Source organism: Astyanax mexicanus, chromosome 19 (genome assembly GCF_023375975.1).
Source record: "Astyanax mexicanus isolate ESR-SI-001 chromosome 19, AstMex3_surface, whole genome shotgun sequence".
NCBI classification, from domain to species: Eukaryota; Metazoa; Chordata; class Actinopteri; order Characiformes; family Acestrorhamphidae; genus Astyanax; species Astyanax mexicanus.
In genome coordinates, this window is record NC_064426.1 from 16800651 (window position 1) to 16820606 (window position 19956).

Here is a 19956-nt window from a genome sequence, read left to right on the forward strand (position 1 = left end):
CTCAGTTGTAGCGCAAAAAAACAGATCAAAGAGTCTAAAAGCGGAGAGAGTGCTCAGTTGTAGCGCAGAAAAACGGGCCAAAGAGTCTAAAAGCGGCGAGAGTACTTAGTTGTAGCACAGAAAACGGGCCAAAGAGTCTAAAAGCAGCGAGAGTACTTAGTTGTAGCGCAGAAAAACAGGCCAAAGATTCTAAAAGCGGCACGAGTGCTTAGTTGTAGCACAGAAAATGGGCCAAAGAGTCTAAAAGCTGCGAGAGTGCTCAGTTGTAGCGCAGAAAAACGGGCCAAAGAGTCTAAAAGCAGAGAGAGTTCTCAGTTGTAGCGCAAAACAACAGATCAAAGAGTCTAAAAGCGGAGAGAGTGCTCAGTTGTAGCGCAGAAAAACGGGCCAAAGAGTCTAAAAGCGGCGAGAGTACTTAGTTGTAGCACAGAAAACGGGCCAAAGAGTCTAAAAGCAGCGAGAGTACTTAGTTGTAGCACAGAAAACGGGCCAAAGAGTCCAAAAGAGGCGAGAATGCGCCGTTGTAGCTCAGAAAACGGACCAAAGAGTCTAAAAGCGGAGAGAGTGCTCAGTTGTAGCACAGAAAACGGGCCAAAGAGCCTAAAAGCAGCGAGTGTTCAGTTGTAGCAAAGAAAACCGACCAAAGAGTCTAAAAGAGGCGAGAATGCGCCGTTGTAGCGCAGAAAACGGGCCAAAGAGTTTTACAACAAATGCAGAACTTTTCAGGCATGTTGAAGTTCAGAGGGAAGCGTGTATGTTTAATTTGTCAGGAATCATTTGCCTAATTAGTAGTATAATATTAAGAGACATTATGAAACGAAACATCAATTTGAAAAATCCTAGTTTACACAACACTGTCAAAGATAAAGATAGTAATCAAGAAAATGTATTATTATCAGTAGTATATTTAATTATTTATATAGTTTTATTACAGAGTCTGTGGCCCGTAACTTCGAATATATTTCTCCTTCTGGCCCCCAAAAAAAAAAGTTTGGACACCCCTGGTTTAGAGGGAGTCGTGAAGAGGCCAGCTGTCATAAACTCAAACTTAATAAAATGCCTGAAGTTACACATTTCACCAGATCTTACACCATCAGCACATCTGCATTCTGACCACACAGAGCTGATATCAGAACAGCAGTTCTGCATCTGCAGCCACACTCACACCTCGACCACACAGCAGCCTTCATGATGACACTCACCCGACTGTGACATGAACCTACAACCTTCAAAACATCACCTTCATACATCCCAGCACTCCAACACTTTACGCTTAAATGACTCACGACTGAATTCAGACTCACTACTCAAATCAGACTCGCCTAAATAGTTTGTGACTTAATCCAGAAGAACATTGAATCGATTTGTGACTAAACTTGGACTCGTGCTTAAATGACTTATGACTCATTGGCTCGTGACTTGATTCAAATTTGTGCTTAAATGACTCAAGACTTGATTCTACCTAATGCTTAAATGACTATGTGGGAACTGTCAGCCCCAATTTTTTTGCCATATCTAGATTTTATCCAGATTTATTTTGTAGTGTGAACAGCCAGAAACCACATGAAGTCCAATACTTGCAAATCAGATCCAAATCGCATTTGGAGGTGGTCTGAAATAGGGTTGTTACAATACCAGAATTTTGACGACGATACCGATACCAACTATAGTATCACGATTCTTAATACCAAAACGATACTTGGAAGAAGAAAAAAACACAACAATAAAATTGCCAGAAGATTAAGTTTTTTTTTTAACCAGGCAAGTCATTAAGAACACCTTCTTATTTACAATGGTATCCTGGATGTGAATTTCTGCCAGGCATGTCATACTTTCTGTCTAACTGCTGTATCAGATTTCTGAATTCGTTTTTTTTATTAAGCTACAGGTTTATCATATTTTCTGTGTCTGTGTAGCATAGATGTACTGGTTGCCTGAGTGCATGAACTTGAAGGGGTGGCAGAAGTCAAGTTCTGAATAAGAACTTTAAAATAAATAGTGAGAAGAACATTAGTAATGTTGTGTTCGTTTGAACCCTCATTGTTCCGTTTTATTTATTAACATTTCACCATCTAAAGCTACAGAATGAATCTTAACTCCACTAACGCCTTCACTTCTCAGCTCTCTGTTGAGATCAGGGTTGCTTGTCCACCAAATGCTGTGCTCGTGCTCGCCTTTGCTACTTTGCTCTGGCGAGATTTGAGATTTGTACTGTTTTTACAGGGGAATCTTAAAAAAATTAGAATTAGAATCTTTGAAAAGTTATTTTATTTCAGTGATTCAGTTAAAAATGTGAAACTCATACATTATATAGATGTATTAAACACAGAGTGATCTATTTTAAGCGTTTATTTCTTTTATTGTTGATGATTTTGGCTTACAGCCAATGAAAACCCAAAAATCAGTGTCTCCGAAAATTAGAATATTATATGAGACCAATTGATACTTTTGGTACGGTGTGGGCAGTGTGCCAAGTCCTGCTGGAAATTGAAATCTGCATCTCCATAAAAGCATGAAGTGCTGTAAGATTTTGTGGGAAAACAAAACTGCACTGACTTTAGACTTGATAATAAAACACAGTGGATCAACACCAGCAGATGACATGTCTCTCCAAACCATCACTGATTGTAGAAACTTCACACTAAACCTCAAGCAGTTTGGACTGTGTGTCTCTCCCCTTTTCTCCAGACTCTAATCTCTTGATTTACAAATGAAATGTAAAATTTACTGATGATCAGTGATGGTTTGGAGAGACATGTCATCTGCTGGTGTTGATCCACTGTGTTTTATTATCAAGTCTAAAGTCAGTGCAGTTTTGTTTTCCCATAATATCTTACAGCACTTCATGCTTCCCTCTGCTACTGACAACTTTTACGAAGATGCAGATTTCATTTTCCAGCAGGACTTGGCACACAGCCCACACTGCAGAAAGTATCAATTGGTCTTATATAATGTTCTAATTTTCTGATACACTCATTTTTGGGTTTCATTGGCTGTAAGCCAAAATCATCAACAATAAAATGAATAAACGCTTAAAATAGATCACTCTGTGTTAGGGATGCAAATTATCGATTAATTCGTTAATCATTAGTTGATTGATCTTATCGATCGACTTTCGATTAATTGATAAGCGGCGTTTTTACCTGAATTTTAGTGTTTCAATAGGGCCTTTAAAAATACCAGCTAAATAGTTAAAACACTGAGCTCAAAAAGTATATATTATATTATGATAATTATATTATATTATATTATATTATATATTCCTCAAGTAATTATGCATTAGGAAAAGAAAGCAGACTTTTTATGGTATAAGAAAATACATTCTTTCATTTAAAAAAAGAAATAAATTAAGGATCAGTTTTTGCGTTTTTGTAACATTAGACATATTAAAAAAAAAAAAAAAAGAATAGAAGAAATTAAATAGAGAGCCAAACAGATTATTATTGAGCCTATAGATTATGAAGAAACTGCATCTAGGCTATTAATTAGGAAATCCTCAACAATCCTCAATGCAAAGAGATCCTGAAACCCTGTACCGTCAACTGTCTAGATTGGCATCAAATCTCTCTTGATCATGCTGCATATCCTCTCTGTAATGTCCTCCGCCCTTCTCTCATCACACGCTCGCGCTCTCAGTGAAACTGTGACGGCGTTCAAATGATAACTGAGTGAGCTAGTGGAACTGTTGTATTTCAATACCGCATTACACAGAGAACATTTGACTTCTTTGCCTAAATTAACACTGTTGAAATGGTCCCACACCGCACTTATTTTCGCCCGCTTCATTTTGTTTTCAACCCTGGTCTCTCGCGAGTCGTGTTCACCTCTCGTTCTCACGCTCTGTTCAAGTTACTACAGTAGCGCCCTCTAGCGATTAATCGCGAGTAATACATTTTGTTCGAGCAACCTCTTGATCGACAATTAATCTAAAGTCGATTAATCATTTGCATCCCTACTCTGTGTGTAATACATCTATATAATACATGAGTTTCACATTTTTAACTGAATGACTGAAATAAAGTAACTTTTCAAAGATATTCTAATTTTTTAGATGACCCTGTATACTGTTGTGTGTTGTAGTGTTGATTGGGTTCCCGTCTTCATTAAGATTGCCCGCACAATCCTCAAGCCTATTTTGCCCACAAGCCAAAGATGAGAGAGGAGGTATTTTATCTTAGCCTTTGTCACTCTATGCACACTGCTGCTCTGCTCTGATCATTTTCTTATGAAGCGAATCAAATCATTTATACAGTTTTTATACAGTATTAAAAGCATCGAACACTAAAAATCCGAATCATTTGTGACGTAGTATTGAAAAAGCATCAACCGTTCAGACCATCGTGCAACTGTAGTTTGAAATGCGACTACAATTAGCAAAAGTCTGGACACTCCAGGGGTTCCAGTCGGATTTCAACATGTCTTTAGCATCACACACAATGTGGCAAACAACACATCAAAACCAGACTGACAGACGTGCAGGAGTCTGTTTACACAACAATCCATGGAGTTATGATTCTGATGTCCGGACACACAAATCCGATCTGAACAGTTGCAAAAAACAAAAAACAGATGTGACTTGAGAAACAAATCCAATTTGTGACTTGTTTCGTGTTTAGCTGATTCACGACTTGGCTCAGATTCACACTTAAATGACTCGTGACTCGACTAAAATACATGCATAAACGTCTCAGATTTTTTTTGCTTTAATGACTTATGACTTGACTGAAACTCATGCTTGAAAGGGACGAGACTTGAGTTAGACTAATGCTAATGCTAATGCTAATACTGCTGCATCCAGCCTTAGTGCTGGAAAAACTTCACTGAAAACTTACCTCTATAACGCTGTACTTCGAATTCATACGTAAGGCGCACTGGATTATGAGGAACACTGTTGATTTTTGGGAAAATTAATGGATTTCAGGTGCACTTTATAGCCCGGAAAATATGGTACTCTCAACTTGACAAAGAAATGTTAAATGTCCCAATTAAATGTTTTATAACTGGGCTTTTAATGACTATTCCTGAATGAACTGGTTTTAAATGATTTGTGATTAAGCTGGGACTAACGTTTAAATAACAGGTGACCAAACTGGCACTCATCTCTAAATGACTTGTTACCAAACTTTAAGGGACTTGTGTTTTAACTGGGATTTAGGTGTGAATTATTCATGGTTAAACTGGGACACCCATCTGAATATATCCTGCCTGAATTGGGAACCAAGTCTACTGTAAATGGCTCGTGATTGAACTGGGATTCAGTTTTTTTTAAGACTTGTGATTGAACTAGAACTTAGTATTAAACTTGTACTGCTTGTGATTAACAGATTAGTTACGCAATTTGGACGTAAACATTTGAAATGTGCAACTTTATCTTTTATCTATTGTCCAGTCTGTTCCCTGTCCATCTTTATCCTCTTAAACGTCTCCACTGTGCATCAGCAGCTGATCTACAATCTCTGAAACTGTGTACCAGGAAGGTGGAGCTACAAGAAAGAGGTTTCGGATAAAGTGCTCAGCGTATTCCTCTTGTTAGAATGCATTATACTGCAATCCGATAAGCAACTTAACCTGCTTTAGGGACCTGGCTGTGCTCCAAACCCCATAGGTTGGTCCAAACAATCAGCGTGGCTTGAAGCCTGATTAGGAAAAGCCTCTGAGCTTAGACTCTCTCACCAGCTGAGTTAGAGAGGGAGAGTTGGCACAAGCTGATGCTTCTTAATATCAGCAGGATCAGGATCAGTGGCATCCTGCCTACTGTGAGAAGTCAAGCAATAACTCAAGATTTTCATTCTTTCAGTATTGAGCTGTAGAGCAAAGGAACTGTGAGCTCTCTGGAAGGATGGTGTTCCATCCAATACTTCTGGCATAGAGTTGGGGTGTTGGGAATGAAGCGAGGTGGTGATCATCCAATGTCCTGACCTTACATTTTAACAGTCATCAATCAATTCAATCATATCTTCACAGAAATGCTTACAAATCAGTCAACAAAGACATTTATTTCAGAAAAAGCAGAACACACTCTTTTTGAATATGCTTGATTTTGGAAGAAACAATACATGAAAACGAGTCCAAATACTTCATAGTCCACATAGTGTTTATTACTTAATAGGTATAAAGTTTCCGACACTACAATACAACACTGACTAACCTCCTTCCACAGGCCCCCTAATAGGTGTCACTCCTCTGACGTGAGGAAACTGCAGTGGTTGAATGTGTGTTTACTGGTGTGTTAACACCTTCTTCAAAATAACAACCATTAGAACCAAAATAGAGCTGTAAAACAGGCCAATTATAAACCACAAAACTAGAGATGGGACGATCGATCGGCAGTGTATCGGTATCGTCCAATTTTCAGCCAAAATACGGGATCGGCGATCGATATTCCTCTGATTAAGCCGATCCGATTCAGGCGTTTAGGGTAAAGCAGTTAAGCAGTGCTGTGTGTGGATGGCCGGTGAAACTGCTCGCTTACAAGAAGCTGCAGTTCCTCCTCCAACCACTAGTCAGAGCTGCAGCAGCAGCACAAGCCCTCACTCAGTGCTACAGCCAGCCACGAGCTACAGGCTCAGCCAGTCTGGAGCGTTTTACTGTTTCTAAAGTTCATCTGTGTAGGATCAATCCGCCACGTAGTGAAAAGAAAATAAAGATTTTAACCCCACTAACCGGATAATACAGCTCTGTACAGTTCATCTTTCAGCCCAACCAGTCAGTCAAGCAGCTGGGTTAGCTCACAAGCTAACAGCAGCAGCTTAGAGCAGCCGTCAAGGAGTCACTGCTCGGATTACATTATAACAGGTCAGTTTTCGCGCTGCTAACCTTAGAATTATAACTACAGAGTTTAGTGGACAGTTTAGTCTGTTGAAGGCTACTGAAGACTATTAAAGGTAGGGGTGGGCGATATGGCCCTAAAATAATATCACAATATTTCATGGATTTTTTTCCAATTTTTTTTTGTGATAACGATACTCTTGGCGATATGACAAAACACTGGAAAAAAAAAAGAAATCATGAATACACTACTGCAACAAAATTAAAATTAAATATCATTATTGCATACGATGATATGATATGACACACCACTAACTGAGATATAAAAAAATTACAATAATTTGATCAGATTTGTAACAGAAGTCAATGATCCAGAATGGCATGATACTAATAATAATGCACTCCAAATGTCTCTAGTAGATATATAATGGGAAATAAGAACACTGTGAATTTTTCTTTTGCTAAAAACAATAAAAAAAAGTAGAACCCTGATGTAATTATTAGGGGTGGGTGATATGGCACGATATTTCTGGGTGTAATATTGTTCACGATATTCAAAGATTTTGGCGATATTATCGTGTACGATATGATATAGCACACCCCTAATTAAAGGCTATTGTAGGTTATTGAAAGGGTTATTGGGGGCAGAATCAGTAAAGGCTGGTTAGATAAGTGATTCACGTCCTCGTCCCTCTGTGCGGTGAAACTGTGAGTAGCACTGTCACAATTTCGTAAAAGAAAATAAGCTTTTTTTACATGCTGTATTGTTTATTAACAACAATAAAACAGATTTTGTTATTTCCAACTATTTGTGAATTTAGTTAAAAGCTCTGTTTTATTGCTGTAAAGTTACTTACTAAAAATATGGAGTTTAAATCAGGTCCGCGCTCGTGATTACAGTTTATGAGGGTGGGCAGAGTCAGGCTGGATTTTTTGGCCAATCTAAGCTCTAGCTGAAGCGTTAGATTAATGTTACTGTTGTTCTTATTAAAATATTGTATTATTACCTATATATTATCAGTAAATAAGATATTTTAAGCAGTAAGCTGACTCCGAAAAACAGGCGGAGGCGGCTGATGTTGGGATACACATTCCTGCGGTACTGACATATAAATATAAAAATTCTGGTGTCTAAAAAATATTTATATTTATTTATTATAATACTTAGAACTTGTATCTCTCCTAAAAAGCGTTTATTTTGGTCAGTAACACTCTTGTGTTTATTTACTATCAGTGTAAATTACCAGTGTTTTATTTTGGCGTGGATGTAATTAGGGAAATCTGTACCAGGTTTGCCTGGCACCTGTGTGGCATTAATGTGGCATTTGGCCCCGCCCAAGATCGTTGCCGCCGATCGGCCGATCGAGATGAAAGACGACCGGCAATCGGAATCGGCCCCAAAAACACTGATCGGTACATCTCTACCCAAAACTGTTACATCAAAGTCTTGACTATACTATATTATATATACACAACCAAAATGTACATTAGCCAAAGCTGGAGAAAGAGTAAAGCATTCCAACCCCTACAGAAAATATGGTGGTGTTAATACTCGAAAGCACTCCATCAACTTCAGACTCTGGTTGCTATGGGAATATGGTTTGCTATATGACCCTAGCTTCACGACAGCAGCTTTTCGTGTTCCAATGTTCCAAAATGTTTTTCATCATCGACAAACTTGATGTGTTTGAGAGCATCAGTTGCGAAGACGTAGAGTTACAGTGTACAGTATACAGTGAATAACTGTATTTGAGTAATGTTTTAATACATATTATGAGAAGAACTACTCAACTCAAAGTCAAGAAAAAAAATCCTTTCGGAATCAAAGTCAGTCAATCCAAAAAATGTAAGAATTTTGAAAGTATTCTCAAGTGTAGACACAAAAACCATGAAAAACGTTTTGATGAAACTGGCTCTCATCAGGACCACCCCAGAAAAAGGAAGAGCAAGAGTTTCCTCTGTTGCACAGGATGAGTTTATCTGAGTTTCCAGCCTCAGAAACTTAAAGTTAACAGCTTAACCCCAGATAAGATAAGATAAGAGTGCATAAATGATTCACACAGTATTTTGGTTTGTTTAACACTTTTAAGTTACTACATGATTCCTTATGTTCCTTCCTAGTCTGGATGACTTCATTATTTATTTACAATATAGGAAAAAATATATAAATATAAAAACACTGAATGAGAAAGCTTGTCAATACACGCATAATATGGCATCTTCTGGCATATGGCAACTGGTATCAACCATATCATTTTCATATCCTTCAGGTCTTTGGTCTGCAGTCAAAACAAAGATAGCATCAAACACTTCCCAAAAACCAGCTCAGACTGATCTGATTTCAAAATCACAGACAAAAGCCATCACACACTTTCGCTCGAACCCACGGTTTTGACAAAAGACAGCCAGCCTGACAGGAAATGAACCCACCTACTTCCCCTCTCTCCTTCCAGTTAGTCACTGCTGTGTTCTGGTTGCCTGGAGAATATTTTGGTTACATTTGCTATTTATGTGCTGATTCACTTTCAGAGAATCAAATACAATGAAGCTAAAAAAAAAAAAACTAAAAGGAGTGGGTGATATGGCTCTAAAATAATATCACAATATTTTAATATCATAGGTATTTTTGCGATAAGGATGTTTTTGACAATGTGACATAACACTGAATTAAAAAAAAATAATGCTACTGCAACAAAATGAATATTACACTTTATTTTATTTGCCTATATTCTTGCTAACAGCTAAAAACATTGTACCCTGATGGCCCATATGGCCCTAAAATAATATCATATCAATAAAAATAGAAATAAAAAATATGAGACACAACTCTGAATAAAAAAAATAATAATTTCAAGAAAATGTTACTGCAACAAAATTAATATTACATTTTATTTTATTTGCCTTCTTGCTAACAGCAAAAAAAGTTACCCTGATGGCCCATATGGCCCTTAAATAACATCATATCAATACAAATGGAAATAAAAAATGAAATAAGAATAAAGCATGAATAAAAAATGGACATAAAACACGAAATAAGAATAAAGTATGAAAAAAACATACTAAAAATATGCAAAATTAATTAGAACAAAAGTGTCATTTGAGAATTAAAAAAAAAAACAAACGCTGTCTCAGCTGCTTCATGCTGTTTACACACACAGTATGTGCTGCACTCACTGCTCACATCTGTGCTGCACGTTCCATTCAAAACACTGTGTTTAAAAGCTCAGCAGCACATTTTTTAGTGTCCTGTGTTAAAGCAGCTTCACACTGCACAGATATACGAGCTGGAACACAGAATCTTCTCACTATATTTACTTTCTTGCTCCTGTGTCAGACAGCTCACAAACAAAGTACACAAACTCATCAACTGATCTGAACCAGAGAAACCAACTACAGGTGTAAAAATGTCATTTTATTCTCAGCAAATTAAGTTAAAATTCAGCAATCCTTACAACCAAGCAGAGATGTTTACAGTAAAGTAAAAAAAAAAGTTGCCTTTATTAAATTGCTCACGCATTGATTGGTTTTATCTCCCCTCAAACATACAAGTATATACTAGTATTTTATTTGACACCATTTATATAAATATAATTCAATAAAAAAAATTACAATCATTCTTTTATTTACATTAAAATATCCACTATTATCTATTATCTATGTCTTATGAAAAACAAGTGTGATTAATCGCAGTTAATCACAGAATAATGTTTGATTAATGATTAATCCGATTAACTTTCTTAGTCAAATTATACGATTAATATTAAGAAACAGAATGAAGTTGACCAGACAGAACATGAACTTGATCTTAAGTTCATACTCTTCATACTGATATACCGATAATAAAAGTCACAGTAAAAACATTTTCTATTTGCATGTATTTGCATACATACAGTGTACATGTTTATTTATATATATTTTACCCATTTGGATGTAAATTAAAGAAGTTCACGTGCTCTTTGGCAGCACAAGAGGGAAGTACATATATATATATATATATATATATATATATATATATATATATATATATTAAGACTGTTATCGGCTGGTATACAGAGGTTATGTAGATCAGCAGAATGTGTGCATTAGAGTGTATTATAGTGCAGCTGTTCAGTGCACGTAGCAGAGCAGTGCATGACCACCCGAATAATTGAAATGACTGACGTCTTTATACAACATTCAGTTCTCTTTCCATTCACCTTTCACACTTGTGCGCACACTGGCAGAGACACATACACAAATACACACACACGCATACACAAACTCACACTCACACGTTCCACAAGCGCCTTATCAGATGGCGAGGCTGCATGCGAGTGATGCAGATTTCACACAGATTAACTCATCACGTCCTGGAAATGTTTAGCATGTGTGTGGGTGTGTGTGTGTGTGTGTTTGTGAGAGAGAGAGCATGTCACTGCAGGAGTGTATGAGTGTCTTACACAGTGTTAACACAGCAGGGCTGAGCTGCCACATGCTAACATGTACCTGAGGCTATGTTCCACCAATCAGCATCGTGCAAAGTTTGACAGTCATTAAAGCGATAGTTTGGCACATACAGATCCCTAATGCCAAATTTAGTGCAAAGGTGACCATGATAAAACCCTTTACATTTTACTTAGGAGTGTCTATTATCCTGAATACGCTGGTATGTTGCTAGTATGTTTCTTTGTGGTGGCCAAACTATGTCTCACACTGTGTTCTCTCGATCTCAAAATTAAGACTTTTGGTACGATACCTGTCTAAATTACTTAATACCGATTTTAAAACAAAGTCACTGCAAAAACCTAAAACGTAAGAAATGAACAGAATAATAAAAGATTTAACGCATTTTTTTATATTAAAATAATAATAAAAAAACAGAACAGATTAACATTGTAATTAGGGGTGTGTTAAAAAAAAACGGTTTGTAGATTCAAATTGTTCTTCATTTGAATGATCCGATATCGATTAATATAAACCTGAGATCGATCCTTTGAATTAGCCCATTTTCCCCTGGCTGAGATGATCAGTTAGAGTGACGGTGGCCAGGAGTCTCTGGAGTTTCTGTAAAAATGTAAGTAATTTTCTTCTGTATTATCACTCACTGCTGCCTGTGTTTATCAAATTAGTACATTTAACACAGTTTTTAAATGTTTTCCAGTGTTGTTTTCACCTGTGCTTAATTTAAAGTAAGACCTGACCGGGTGAATCCACCGTTAGCTTAGCGGGTTAGCTGATTCACCGGTTAAGCTAAACACGTTAGCCAGATTTCCGAGTACCAAACGCGCCTAGTGCGCTAAGCTAAGAGCGCTAAGCTAACTCCGCTGGTGCTCTAAAAGGTAAGAGGTTTAACTGTTAGAGGGAATATCTGTAGTTTAACCTGTAACTGAGTGATTTAATGTGTAAACAGTGGAATTATGATCGAGTTCTTGCTGTTAGCGCTGTTACTAATTCAGATTATTTTGTCCCCAGGGATGATTGTGATTACTAGGGCAGGGAAGAGGCTCTTACAACAGAGGAGAAGATATTTTTTCAGACTGGCTTTTAAGCAGCGTTAGCTCCTTTTATGATTTTCTTTTTTTATATATTTCATCAGGTTTTCTCTCTTAGCATTATTCATTTTGCTTGTTGTATTTTTTTTGTATGGGACACTTTCACAAATAAATAAGAAATTTATGAAGCATGATATGTGTTCATACAGCGTTGTTGAAATCAATGGCTTCCAAAGCCTCAGTAATGCTTTGGAATCACGTTATGATTTATGAACACGTAAACATTTAAGTAAAGTGGTCATTCCAAACCTGTATAGAGATGTGTAACACAGTGTAGCAATTAACTAAGCCACATTAAATGATATTAAAAAGAATAATGTAACTTGTGTTAAGTCTATATAATATAAACACCAATATTTGTGTTATATGAGTGTTCCGTGTATAATTACAACATTTCATATTCAACCTACAATTTTGATTGTAACTGAAATTTACCTAAATCAATTGATATTGAATCGAATCAGGAAATGTTCAAGAAATGAACAGAGTGTGTTTTTTTAATCACTCAATACCTGAAATGCTGAGGAAACCGAAAAATAAGGCATTTAAAAGCTGGGAGACAGTTTCACTATAAAATCCACTGATATGTCATGAATTATTGTGTCATCTGTGTTGTTTTTAATGCTTTGAGAAACCTACATGATGAGTTAAATATAGAGTCAGCTCAATGAGTGAATCGTTTTATGAATACAGCGCAAATTTAAATTCATGGGCTTGTAAATATTGTTTTTGCGTTGATATCAGGGTCTGACCTTGTGTATAAACTGCCATGAAGAAATTTAGATACGACACAGAGCTCACCTCAGACACTGGATTATACTTCAGACTGGAAACTAAGAAATAAAGAAATTATTGAGTATTGTCCACAATGGATTAAACTCAGATCCTCACTGGAGAGCGATGACACTCATCAGACCACATGACCTTCTTTCATTGCATTAGATTTCAATCTTTACGCTCCCTGGCAAATTGATGGAGTTTTTGTTAGTTAGCCTCACTGATAAATGTGGTGAAGTCCCAATACCTTGAGTTCCCTTTGCATTGTGCTTGAGGAAAAGCTCTTACTTTCACTATTAAACATATCCCTGAGTTCTGTTGTTGTTTTCCTATGATTTGGTTTCACCAAATGTTTAAGGAAAGTGGAAGGACGGTTCAGAATAACCTACAGAAACGATACACATTTTAGAACTGCACAATATATACAGTTTCAACGTAATGTTCAAATATGCGTCATAGTCACATTGCAGGAAGTGCAATGTTTTGCGCAATGATAAATTACATTTTTTAAACCTTATTGCCTATGCCCAGTAAATTTTTGTTTTACTCTAATTATTGATACAGAAAGTGTATTTTTTAGTACTGACATGTTGCATGATTGACATTTACAACATATGAAATGTTCTTTCCTGTATGTTTAAGCAAAAATATTGTTATTGTGACAGGCCTACTTGACTCTACTTTACTAATAGTGGACGAAATGAAAGTAAGTGCCAGCTAAGCGTCTCCTTAGTCGATGCCAGAGCACAAATGTCAAAGAAAACCACAGTGAACTGGCATTCAGCGGCATTTTGAGGAACAAATTTCCAATGATGCACTCTTTCCTCTTTCAGCTGGTGACAATAGGCCAGAGATAACTTCCCCTTTAAAGCAATGCTTCACCCAGCAGATTTGCTGATGTGGTTTTTGACACTGTATGCCAGACTGTTATCTGTAAACATAGGCTCAAGCATGAGAAGAGTTCAGCCTTCAGGCCTGCTGGGTTTTTTTTTAGCTCTGTGGCTTTAGTACTTTAGTTCACAATAGATCAAAGTATTGGGACACACCTCTTAATCATTGAATTCAGGTTTTTCTTTCAGTCATACAGACACAGGTGTATAAAATCAAGCACCCAGCCATGCAGTCTGCCTTTAAAAACCCATTCAAACACACAAACAGAGTAAAAAAAAAACAGTGAAGTGAAACTGCTTTCACTTACATCCTGAAAAAAAAATCAAAAATAAAACTAAAATCAGAAGTGTGGGATTAATTCGGATGCCACTTACATGAAAGTAGGGTTCATCGACACTGTCAACAACTATGAGCGAGTAATCCAGCTCAGAAAAACGAACAGTTAGTCATGCAGTTAAACCACTTCAAGACCTAAAGCGCTGCCAATATGACTGTGAGATCGCTGGTTTGAATCCTGTCCATGCAGCTTGCCGTTAATTGTTAGCTGGAGCCCTGAGAGAGCACAAATGTCCATCTTCTCTCTGGGTGGGTAGATGTCGCTCTTGTTTTCTCATCACTACTAGGGTGATGTCAATCAGCACAAGCGTCTGTGAGCTGACGTATCAGAATCGAGTCGCTGCGCTTTCCTCCGAGAGCGTTGTCTACTCGGCAATGTAATGCTACATCAGCAGCAGTTTGAAAAGAGGTGGAGCCTGACTTTACATGTATCAAAGGAGGCATGTGCTAGTCTTCACCCACCTTGTGTTGTGGCATCACCAGTGATGGGGGACACACAGCTGAATAGCAGCTGAATGAGTGGGACATTTGGCCTAGCTAAAATAGGGAGAAAATGAATAATCACCACTCCAAGACTGCATGGGCTGGCTGCTGTGCCTGTTAGCTTCACGGCTTTAAACCGACCAACAAACCGAGTTCAGACAGTTAGCATTGCTAGCATAGCATAGCTAACCTGCTGTTGTAGCTTTATAGTCATAACACAGGTTTAGAACAACCTACAGAAACAAAACACATATCAAACAGCAAGACTTACTCTATCTATTTATCCAGGTCTACAGCCTGTTATCAGCAAGTAATCCAGCTCAGAAAAACATTCAGCATTAATCATGGGTAATCCATTCTGGCTGGCTGGTTGTTGTGGTTGCTGAGCGCTGGGGAGAATAGTGTATAAAAGTTCCAAACCTGTAGTAAGAGCTGTTACAACAAAGTGGGAACAGACTCCATGTCATTGCTTATAGATTGAGAATCAGATGGTATTTACGTTTCTGTAGGTCTAATGTTTAGGTCTCCCAGTTTTCCATGCATGCTTTTTTTTTTAACTGGCTCTGCTTTATGTTTGTGATGTTACATCTACATCCACAGAAACAGACTGATCACTGTAACATTTACGAACATCTGTAAAAGAACAGTACGTTATGTTCCTTAACTGCATGTGCCGAAGATGTGGTGGCTCAGTGGTTAGAGCTCTTGATGACTAACTACAGGGTTGTGGGTTCCATAAAAAAAGTCCAAACTTTTTATTGAGTATTTCAGTTTTTGTTTCATGTATCAATAGCAAATGTATTTCATTGCTTTGGATGAAGGATACACAGATTTTCAGGTTCAGCATATTTACCACAATGTTATTTTACCTCAGAAAGAAACATACTGCCTTTTTTGCCTTTTATGGCAGACTCAAAGCTCTGCTCTGATTGGTTGGTTTACATCACCTACAAACAAGTCAATTACCCCACATAGTGTAACAATGTTTAAACAATGGAACAAAAACAGTGATCATTCCTGAGTCTCACTAAAGAGTTCAAGACTAAAGAGTTTAAATGTTCTCTCATTGTGTTGTTTAGTGCAAGCTGCTGTTAGCAGGCTGAAGAGATTATAGCTGGTTAGCTTTTAGCCTAGCCTCCTCTCAAATTTTCCCTTTTCTTGTGAGTTTAGCTTCAATTTGTTTTAGCTTGTTTTTAAGAAAGCAGATAATAGATAAAGGAGATGTCAAAATCTGGCGTCAGCATGTGTTAGCTTTTAGACTCATTTTTAGACTAGTTTGCTCTCCAAGCTTTTGCTTGGTTTTAGTTTGAAACACCCCTTCGGTTCTGTATTCCAATACGGAATAGTCTGAAGGTGATGGGCTGCTCTCTAGTATCAAAAACACCATTATATTCTGCAGATGTTGCTGTTGCGGTTTACCATTTCTCCAGCTTTGATGAGAGCTTTTTAGAGGTGTCAGGGTTTATATGGATAAAAATGTGAACACAATGTGTCAAGACTGTGATGCAACAGTTTTGGGGATTTCAAATCGACCTGTTTTCAAGCTCTGTTTTAGTTCTGCATGTTCTTTTGATAAAGGAACAAGCAATGTTTGATTTTTGCGGTTTGTTAATTCATGAACCAAACACTATTTCTTTAATAATAACAAGACAAACAGAGTTTATCAATATTGTGCCCCTTTAATGTGGGAGACCATCGCAGTGACAGTCTGGTTTCCTACGTTGCTGAGATAATTAAAAATCTGACGTAATGTGTTTTAGTCAAGTGGAAATGATGCACATCTGATGGCACACTCCACCGGATGCTAAATACCAACTGATAGCGATCTAGGTTGGTGTGGAAATGTTCTCAGGTTCTTCTTAGAAAGCTTGTTAACTCACTCTGAAAGCTGTAGATGAGACCGTTCACACTTGTGCTATCTCTGCTCTGAGGGAGCTCAACGAGTGTCAATATTTACCACAGCAACTTAGCACTCGCGTGAGTGTGTGCAGACTAGCCAGAATATCCAACCTGACCAGTCAGGCTGAAAACACACTAACTGAATCAGTTTTATTGCACAAAGTAGGTCACACATTCAGGGAATTCTCCTAATGTGCGTTGGCAAGTGCACACAAACATGCTAGGCTTCTAACAGCAGTAGAGGTGTATGAAAACATCAGTATATTGAAAGTATTGCGATATTTAGTTTTGCAATACTGTATTGATTTACAAAACACAGTAGCAATTTCTGAGTACTAGTTTAGATGTGAAGATTGGTGTCAGAAGTGGTTCACATTGTCTTGTGCTCAAACTCCGACCACTAGAGAGCAGTGTTGCACTCTGTGCTGCGGTGCTGCAGCATGGAAGCTAACAAGCAGACTGGTTCTGCTAAACTCTTAGCTGCTACACAGCCTAAAAAAGCCTCGGCATGCATCAAAAAAGCTCAGTGACCAAAGAAGGAATAAAACAAGAGTTAATATTGGCAGTGAGTTTGAAAGTTTCTCTGCCTCTCATACCGGCGGCACCTGTCCAGTCTTTACTAGCTGTCCTTGACAGCAAGAGGGCACATCATAACTGAGATCTAGATCAGGCTGCAACAAGATAAAACAGTAGGACACTCAAATATTGATGTATATGTTATCTGCTGAACTAAGTAGTATATTACTAGGACCTGTAAAGTAGTAATTCCAACTCTAGGGTGTGTATTTTTGGAGCAGTGGCTTGGCTTGGGCTAATGCATAAAGCTAGGTTAGATTTAACTATGGATAAAGTTCACATGAGCCGTGAGTTTATAATGTGCAAACAATCCACAACTAAACACTCCAAACGTATTTATTAGCTGATTAACTTACAGAGTATGACTCGCCGTTGCTTGCCATTGTAAAAGTAACTGAACTTGTCTTGCACTGGATTGTGTAGATTTAGCCTCCTCAACTTGGCAACCCGAAGGAGCTTAGGATAAGGGGAGGGGTGGGCAAGGCAGACAACTCTCTATGGTGTTTATAAATTGGCTGCTGTAGCCATTTTGCATGTTTGCTCTAATTTCCTACTGAATGCTCTTTTAAGATTTTATGCATAAAAATGTTTTTCTCAAACTCATAGACAACTGATGTTTTTTTTACTTTTTAAATGCACAATTCAGCATTGAAATGTATGCAGCAGGTGCTATAGTACAATATTGTATATCTTGTATAAAGCAGTTTCAAATATATTGATATGTAAGTTATATTGCCAAGCCCTAACTTTTTCAACTTTGGCAATTTTCATTATTTCGTGTCAAAACTGAATGATGATCGGATCAATAGAAATGCTGTAAAATTACCTGGAATAAAATCTTTCCCATTGACCTCCATTAAGAGTTAAGATGTTTCCTGTAAAGTTGCCATTTTTTTGTTTTTGATTGACAGTGGTGATAAGATCAAATGAAAAGTTGTGCAAACACTTGTGCTGTTGAGCTATAATAAATGTTAGCAATATTTGCTAGTATATCATAGTATGTTCACTGTAGAAAAACAGAATTCATCCACACTTGATTTGCTGTCACTGAGCCATACCCACAGGCACTGACTATAAATATCATATAAATATGCTATATAAAGTAAATATAGCATAATTTTAAAATGACATTGGTTTATTTCTATGCAATAGAGGTATTATTAAACTAAAAAGATTTAGCTCATCTACAGCACAACTCACATTTCCATTTCAGCTGAAATTAAAGTTATTAATTTCACCCTTCACACAGTGAAGAGCGCGCAGAGCACACACTTCAGCAGCTCCCATGCCATGCCCTGTCTAGTGTGCACTAACTAGTGAGCGAGAAGGGCATGGAGCCATTTGGGATGAAGCCAAAAGCAGCTGCCTGCTGCTGTAAAGATTCTCACCCACGCTCACGCGCTCACTCCCTCTTTCTCTCCTGCAGCAGCTTCACCTGTCATTGCATTGCTGTGATCGCTCGAGCCTACCTGTTGACTCCTCCCACCGGCGCGAGCTGCTCGGAGGCTCCAAGGATACGCTCGTGCCTTCCAGAAGCGCTCCTTCTTCCTTTATTCCTCCCTTTCCCCTCTCTCTCTCTCCCTCTGTCTCTCTCTCTCTCTCCTATTGTCCTCTCCGCGCGCAGCTCGAGCTCTCCTCGAGTCCTCCGCTCTGCTGTAGCGAGGTTTCCCGCGCGCGCTGCTGCACGAGAGCAGCACAACCAGCAGCAGCAGCAGCAGCAGCCATCACAGTCACCGCTTGGGGAAATGCCAAAAGGCCACGCCCATAAACAGACAGGGCACGCCCATGGTTGCCGCCTCTTGGCACGCCCACTCCAGACAAGAAGAGCTTAATACTACAGCGAATAAATAATAATAATAATAATAAAAAAAGAATAATAATAATAATATTGTATTGTTAACTTTTGCCATTTTATTATTATTAAATAATAATATATATTTATTGTATTTATTTATGTACTAAGAATGTCTATTATTATTATTATTATTATTATTATTATTATTATTATTATTATTATTATTATTATTATTATTTAATGCAGATGTAGACGTAGATTTGGATACAATTAATATTAAAATCAGTTAAACCAAAACATACAAAAGCAATTATAAGATAAATACATACAAATATAAATATACATAAATCATACCTTTAAAAAATCATTATAAATAAATGCATGAATAAAGAAAGAAAAAAGAAATAGCAAATCAAGTACTATAACAATAGTAATAGGTGATGTGAAATGAAATAAATATACTGTATATAATCTGCAGGAAAAAAACATGTAAAATGTTGCAATACAATAATAATAATAATAATAATAATAATAATAATAATAATAATAATAATTGTATTTATCTTAGAATTTGAACGTTCTTATATAATATATTATTTATTTGTTAACAAAAATAATCATTATTATTATTATTATTAACAATAATAATAATAATAATAATAATAATAATAATAATAATAATAATAATAATAATGACATTCATAGTACATAAATAAATAAAAAATATATATATTATTATTATTATAAAAAGGTTAAAAGTGCCATACAAAGCTTAAATGTTATTTAACAAACCTATTTACCACCCTGTACCATTTTATCTCAGAATGAAACACACATTTTTTTTCATTTCTTGTTTTTTTTTAACAAAGGGCCGTTGTCTAATGGCTCACATAACTCACA

General features: G+C 37.1%; 1 protein-coding gene across 1 annotated transcript in view; it reads right to left on the reverse strand.

Annotated features, from left to right (window-relative positions):
* The window catches only part of rarab (retinoic acid receptor, alpha b), a 218251-nt gene extending 199261 nt beyond the window's left edge, over positions 1 to 18990 (reverse strand). The window contains exon 1 of the mRNA XM_007234429.4: positions 18731 to 18990. The gene's annotated coding sequence lies outside the window, so the exon portion shown is untranslated. The remainder of the gene's footprint in view (positions 1 to 18730) is intronic.
* Between the last annotated feature and the right edge of the window lie 966 nt (positions 18991 to 19956).